This window comes from Macaca thibetana, chromosome 4 (genome assembly GCF_024542745.1).
Source record: "Macaca thibetana thibetana isolate TM-01 chromosome 4, ASM2454274v1, whole genome shotgun sequence".
In the NCBI taxonomy this organism is placed as follows: Eukaryota; Metazoa; Chordata; class Mammalia; order Primates; family Cercopithecidae; genus Macaca; species Macaca thibetana.
This window is the reverse complement of record NC_065581.1, coordinates 53,796,791-53,804,116: the sequence shown is the minus strand read 5'-3', so window position 1 is coordinate 53,804,116 and position 7,326 is coordinate 53,796,791. Positions and strand designations below refer to the sequence as shown.

The 7,326-nt window shown below is 41.6% G+C and overlaps 1 protein-coding gene across 1 annotated transcript in view; it reads left to right on the top strand.

The window, feature by feature from the left end:
• Positions 1 to 7,326, top strand: part of LOC126953691 (glutathione S-transferase A4) — a 277,827-nt gene that overhangs the window by 130,356 nt on the left and 140,145 nt on the right. The gene's annotated exons all lie outside the window — the stretch shown is intronic.

The window sequence follows — 7,326 nt, the reverse complement described above, 5'->3', positions numbered from 1 at the left end:
TGAAATGCCCTCTGCTTTTTCCCCCACATTGTTTGGGGCTCCCAGCACCTCAGCCACATTGCATGCTGGATTTTCATTGTCATTGTTGCAAATGAAATGGAGCAGACATTTGACATGCCCACTTATGCAGGACCTGATCTATGCCTTCCTGGGAACTGAGAATGAAGAAACAGAAGTAGATGGTAGAAGAACTGCATAAGGTGTGAAAAGCTGAAGATTCTACCACTGAAGTACTGAATATGTTATCTAGTTGTGAGATTAGTGTGTAAAATACATGTTTTCTAGATGATTTCTAAGACTTGTGATGACAAGGAACCTGACCTAACCCCATTATTCATAAAGACAAAGAACAGCAATGTTAAATTGCCATACGAAGAGAAATACTAGTGATGTGCATGGTCTCCTTGCCTCTCACTGACTTCCCCTTGCACAGGGGCTTCTGTTTTGTCCCATTTATTATTTCTGGCACCTATATGAATGTGGGGTTTGTAATAGGTGAGAAATATTTGCTTAGAGAAGCTCTTGGGCAATTAGCCTGGCAGTGATTGGCCGGCCATGTTTGAATGCCAGTTTCTCTTCTTTGCTGAAGTACTTCATAATAAATAAAAGTAAGCCTAGACACAAAATCTGGAGAGAACCATGCAATAAACAAGTATTTTTAAAATAAATGATTCCTTCTCCTTTATTAGAATAGTAACAGATGCACATGATACAAAATTCAAAAGTGAAAAAGAAGTCTCCTATTTCTAGTCTCCTCTCTGTAACACTGACAAGTTTCTTGTCTATTATTCCAGATAGTAGAGATGTTCTCTGCATATATATAATTATATGTAATGTGTATGAAATACATTACAGAAAATACATACACATAAAATATGTTTTTTTTTATATATATATATGAGAGAGAGAGACGACATAAGTGGTATCATATCAGATTCATTTCTAACATGGTTTTTGTTGTTTTAGGACCCAATTTGAGCATTAGGTTCTTATAAGCATATAGGATCACAACTGCTTCATTTTTAATAGTGCATTATGCATTACATGACTATTATAATTAAATAGTCCCTATTGATAAACATTTAGATTTGTTCAAATCTTCTAAATTCCTTTGTTTAAGTGGCAAGACTATATATAAAACTTCTATATTGGCCAGGCATGGTGGCTCACACGTGTAACCCAGCACTTTGGGAGGCCAAGGTGGGTGGATCACTTGAGCCCAGGAGTTCAAGACCAGCCTGGGCAACATAGCGGGACCCCGTCTCTACAAAAAATTAAAAATTAGCTGGGTGTCATCATGCATACCTGTAGTCTCAGCTACTTGGGAGGTGGGAGGATCACTTGAGTCAGGGAGGTCGATGCTTATCAAATCAGTGAGCCATGATTGTGCCACTGTATTCCAGCCTGGATGACAGAGTCTCAATCAATCAATCAATCGACAAAAACCTTATATATTCAGTTTAGCAGAATTGTAAAGCGAATACTTTTGTAAACACTATCTGGACCAAGAAATAGGATCTACTGGCACTGCAGATGTTCCCCTTATTGTGGATTTCAGTCCCACCCACTGTTGATCACAACCCTCTCCCTGTATCCCAAAGGTGATCACTAGACTGGCTGTTTACATTTTTACTACCTTTGTATGTATTCCTAAACTATAGTTTGGTTTGGTCTTTTTGGGGAGCCTAAGAAATAGAATCGTATGGTGTACTTTAAAGAATTAATTGAAGTATGATGTGCATATAGAAGAGTGCACAGGTCATAGCATAGAGCTCAATTGTTGTAAGAACACACCAGTCTAGCCATCATCTAGTTAGTGTACATTTTTTTATGATCTTGCCTTTTCTGGTCAACATTGTATCCATAAGAGGGTAGCTGTAATTTGTTATTTTCATTGCTGTAATACATTTCTTTATTCTCACCCAAAATGAAATGAAAGAGCTAAGGAAACAGTAACTGTCTGAAGGAAACTTTAGCTCCTGTTGGTCCAAGGCTTTCTGGGTATTGCAAACATTTTGCCTCCACCAGACTAGGCATCCTGTTATTCCAAACCTTTTCTCATTTTCAAAAACTAATCTTGGCCAGGCATGATGGCTCATGCCTGTAATTCCAGCACCTTGGGAGGCCGAGGTGTGAGAATCGTTTGAGCCTAGGAGTTTGAGACCGGCCTGGGTAACATAGCAAGACTCTAAAAAATATTTTTAAAATTAGCTGGGCATGGTGGTGTGCACTTATAGTCCCAGCTACTCGGGAGGCTGAAGCAAGAGGATTGCTTTAGCCCAGGAGGTCGAGGCTGCAGTGAGCCGTGATTGTGCCACTGCATTCCAGTCTGCGCGACAGAGCCAGATTCTGTCTCAAAAATAAATAAACAAAATCCAAAAAACTATTCTATTGATATTTATCAAAGTGAGAACATATACGTAGCTCAAAGGTCAGCTAGTATCACAAAGCTTACTATGAACAACAGCTGTCTCTGCTCCCAAGTCCTATTCCCAACCCTCCAAGAGGTTTCCACTTTTTAACTCCTTGAGTTATTTCTAGTACTTACTTCTGTATTATTAGAGAATGTGCTTACACGTCTTTTAGTTTTATATGTCTATTGTTTTCTGACTATAGGATTTAGGACATATGCACCACTCCCTGCCTAGATCATGCATTCTTCCAGCAAATTACAAAGATCAGTTGTATTGAAAAACAGTTTACATACAATAAAACTCAACTCGGCCAGCATGGTGGCTCATGCCTGTAATCCCAGCACTTTGGGAGGCTGAGGCAGGTGGATCACCTGAGGTTGGCAGCTCAAGACCAGCCTGACCAACATGGAGAAACCCTGTCTCTACTAAAAATACAAAATTAGCCGGCCGTGGTGGTACATGCCTGTAATCCCAGCTAATCAGGAGGCTGAGGCAGGAGAATCGCTTGAACCCCGGAGGTGGAGGTTCAATCTTGCGGTGAGCTGAGATTGCGCCATTGCACTCCAGCCTGGGCAACAAGAGCGAAACTCTATCTCAAAACAAAAAAACAACAAAAAAAACTCAACTCATTTTACAGAGTTTTGAACACTGTACATGTGGTCATTGTATATAGTGAAACCTCACCAAAATCAATATATGGAAGTTCCCCTGAAAAGTCCTACTGTGCCTTTTGCAGTTAATTCCCTCTGGGATCCCCAGCCCCCAGCAACTCCTGGAGCCTTTTATCTCTGAACAAGTGTGGGCAGGCTGCTCTCTGATCCTGCTGCTCCTTCGTCTTTGGGCTTACTTTCCTCTCCTCTCGATTGGGTTCGTGTCTTTCTCATTCTGGGTGTATTCCATCATTTTGGTAGCGCACACACCCCACTAGTTCTCTAAGAAAAGTTGCATGGGAGATACATTTTTGAAGCACTTGAATGTCTGGAAATGTCTTAATCATATACTTGGTTTTTGTTTTTGTTCTTTTACTTGACACAGAGTTTACCTGAGATTAGAAGTGCAGGTTGAAAGTAGTTTTCATTCAAAATGGCCAGGTGTGGTGGCTCATGCCTGTAATCCCAGCACTTCGGGAGGGCAAGGTGGGTGGATGACCTGAGGCCAGGAGTTCGAGACCAGCCTGGCCAACATGGTGAAACCCCATCTCTACTAAAAATACACAAAAAAATTAGCCGGGTGTAGTGGCACATGCTTGTAGGCCCAGCTACTGGGAGGCTGAGGCGAGAGAATCGCTTGAACCTGGGAGGCGGAGGTTGCAGTGAGCCGAGATCGCTCCATTGCACTCAAGCCTGGGGGACAAGGCAAAACTCTATCTCAAAAAAAAAAAAAAAAAAAAAAAAGCCGGACACGGTGGCTCATGCCTGCCTGTAATCCCAGTACTTTGGGAGGCGAGGCAGGCGAATCACAAGGTCGGGAGTTCAAGACCAGCCTGGCCAATATGGTCAAACACCGTCTCTACTAAAAATAATTTTTAAAAAATTAGCTGGGTGTGGTGGCCCATGCCTGTAGTCCCAGCTACTCGGGAGGCTGAGGCAGAAGAATTGCTTGAACCCAGGAGGCAGAGGTTGCAGTGAGCTGAGATCGTGCCACTGCACTCCAGCCTGGGCAACAGAGCGAGACTCCTTCTCAAAAAAAAAAAAAAAGTCATTCAAAAATCTGAAGTTACTGCTCCACTGTCCTCTAGTATTCAGAGCTGCTGTTGAGAAATCTGGATATCATTTAGATTTCTGGTCCTTTGAACATGGCCTACTTTTTCTTTCTAGGAGCTTTCAGATAGTTTTATTATTTCTTGTTACTTGAAATTTCATGACAATAAGGCTTGAGATGGGCCTTTTCATTTCTTATTCATTGTATAAGGCCCTGAGGCTTTTAATATAATCATTCATATTTTTTAGTTCTTGGATATATTCTTGTATTTTTCAAAAATATTTTTTTTCTTTCTTTTTTCTGGTTGTCTTTTTGGAACTTTTTTCAGAAGAGTATTGCATTCAACAAATTTTCACGGAGCACCTAAGAATGCTGTCATCCTGGGCACTGTGCTTTTGTGGGCTGCTCTGCCAGGCAAAACTGCATCTGCTCTGTTTAGTGAGCATTGACTGAGGGCAAGAACCACACTTGGGCCTAGAAAATGTTACAGGATATTTCACCTGACTGTGAGGATTCAAACCTGTTATGGTTAAGATAAAATACAAACAGAAAAATATAATAGGGACCAGGCATGGTGGCTCATGCCTGTAATCCCAGCACTTTGGGAGGCCGAGGTGGGCGGCTCACCTGAGGTCAGGGGTTTGAGACCAGCCTGGCCAATGTGGTAAAACCCATCTCTACTAAAAAGAAAAAAATTAGTCAGGCATGGTGGCTCATGCCTGTAATCCCAGCTACTTGGGAGGCTGAAGCAGGAGAATTGATTGAACCCAGGAGGCGGAGATTGTAGCCGAGATCGTGCCACTGCACTCCAGCCTGGGCAACAGATTGAGACTCCGTCTCAAAAAAAAAAAAGAAAAAAGGAAAGGAAAAATATGAAAGGTAAATAAAATGGGAACATGGATATTACTACAGCACTAAAATGTATTATATTTGATACTGTCTTGATTTGTACGTGTAAATCATTTCCTGTTTAGCACCTGGCTCAATGCCAGACTCCTAGAGATGCTCAGTGTGCATAACTGCCTCAGAATGGACCAAATGTAAAGAATTATCAAAGGCCAATCAAAAGCAACTGTTGGACTGGGCGCAGTGGCTCACACCTGTGATCCCAGCACTTTGGGAGGCCGAGGCGGGCTGATCACTTGAGGTCAGGAGTTTGAGACCAACCTGGCCAACATGGAGAAACTCCGTCTCTACTGAAAATGCAAAAATTAGCTGGGAGTAGTGGTGTGCACCTGTAATACCAGCTACTCGGGAGGCTGAGGAAGGACAATCGCTTGAACCCAGGAGGTGGAGGAGGTTGCAGTGAGGTGAGATTGTGCCACTGCACTCCAACAAGTCTGGGTGACAGAGCAAGACTCCGTCTCAAACAACAACAACAACAAACCACCGTTGGGACTATTACTCTGATCTTAATAAAAATATAGTATGAATAAAATATCCAAAGTAGGGACTTGTTTCACTGCCTATTTCGTATAAAAAGTCATTTATTATTTAGCTTAAGGTAGCAGACCAAATGTATGCCTTTGCTGGAAATCTTAATTGTCAATAATGAGGCATAAAAAAATGAACCAAGAGAACATAAGGGAGATAATAAGTGCATCAGAAATGTTGACAAATTTCTGGGAGATGGGAAATGGATGGAGTATATGGACCTATAATGAGGAGTCACAGAGAAGTGAAATGGAAAGGCAGGACCCTGGAAAGGCTGTGGGCTGACGTCACTGAGCTGAAGGGTAGGAATGAGGAGAGATGGGCACGGGAAACAGGACCAATACTTGAAAGTTTCTGCAGATCAACTGCTACCAGTCAGGACTTCACCCAAACATGCATCCCAGGGAGTACAGTTAAAAATAATAAAAATATAATAAAAATAAAAGTAAGACTTGTCTCGAGAGAAATTGAATTAACTATTCTAGGGGAACTGAGGCTTCTACTTGGGTTCTTGTTCCTGAGAATAAAGCACTTTGTATTGTTGCATTTTGGAAGTGAAGGTCTAAAGGCACCCTGAAGTGAAGTCTGTCTGACATTTGATCTTGATGCTGGAATCTTTAAAGCCACAGATAAGAAAAGATGGCCCTTGCTAGTATGTAGCTGTGTCCTAAGCTACTTGCGTAGACACAATTAATGGGTTCCAACTTTTTAATTAACTGCAGATGAAATACAGAAGACCCCATAATAGTTCCAGCACAGAATGTTACTGTGGTAAAGGTGTAGTTGACAGAGGCAAAAGAGAAAAAAAAGTGGAAGAAGATCTGGGTAGGGTCAACACATCTGTGTGTGCTGGCTAAGGATAGAAGAATAAACAGTGGTTTAATGTTACTTTAAGTTGCAAAGATATCTAGCAGAGGCATGGAGAATAATCATACAACAGCATATGACTGCAAAAAGTCAAGAAGAAGAAGGTAGAGACAGGGAAAGGAACAAAAACACAAGTGAGGAAAACCCCATTTTTCATCCTGGGTAATCACTAGAGATCCAGATTTGATACATTAGGAAACTGAGGAATGAGCATGTGATTTAGAAAGATGAGGGTTACCTCAGAAAAACCAAAGTTAGAAAAGGTTTAAATTTGCTTTGTCTTGGGGAGCACTGGGGGAGGGGCAGTACTTTTTAGTATAAACTCTGTGTGTACTATCGTATTTCTTTACCATGTACAAATGTTTTTGATCCAAAAATGAAATAAAAATCACTAGATGAACTTATCTTAATGTGAATTTGTCACACATATTTTTAATGGCTTATGTTGTTAGTTGCATATGATTAGTATATTTGTGGAGGTTGTTTTGTTTTGTTTTGTTTTGGTAGAAACAGGGTTCTCCCGTACTGCTCAGGCTGGTCTGGAACTCCTGGGCTCAAGGGAGCCTCCAGCCTCAGCCTTCCAAAGCACTGGGATTACAGGCATGAGTCACCACACCTGGCCAACATTTGTGTTTATATGCAGGTAGTAACAGCTGTACTACTATTCAGTATTTTTCTACGAACTACTGACATATTAGCTGATCCCAAGGGCACTAATGGCCCTCCATTTAGGGGAGTGCTTTGCTGTTCACTTGTGGGTACTATTTAATTAGGAAATGGGTAAATGGAGAGGACTAAGCTCAGAGAGGCAAGGGAGAAGATATTCCTGGCCTGGTCAATGGGGTAGGATGGGGGTGAAGGCAATTGGCTGAGGTGCTGCCAGACTGTATGTGGCCTTGACCCCAGATGG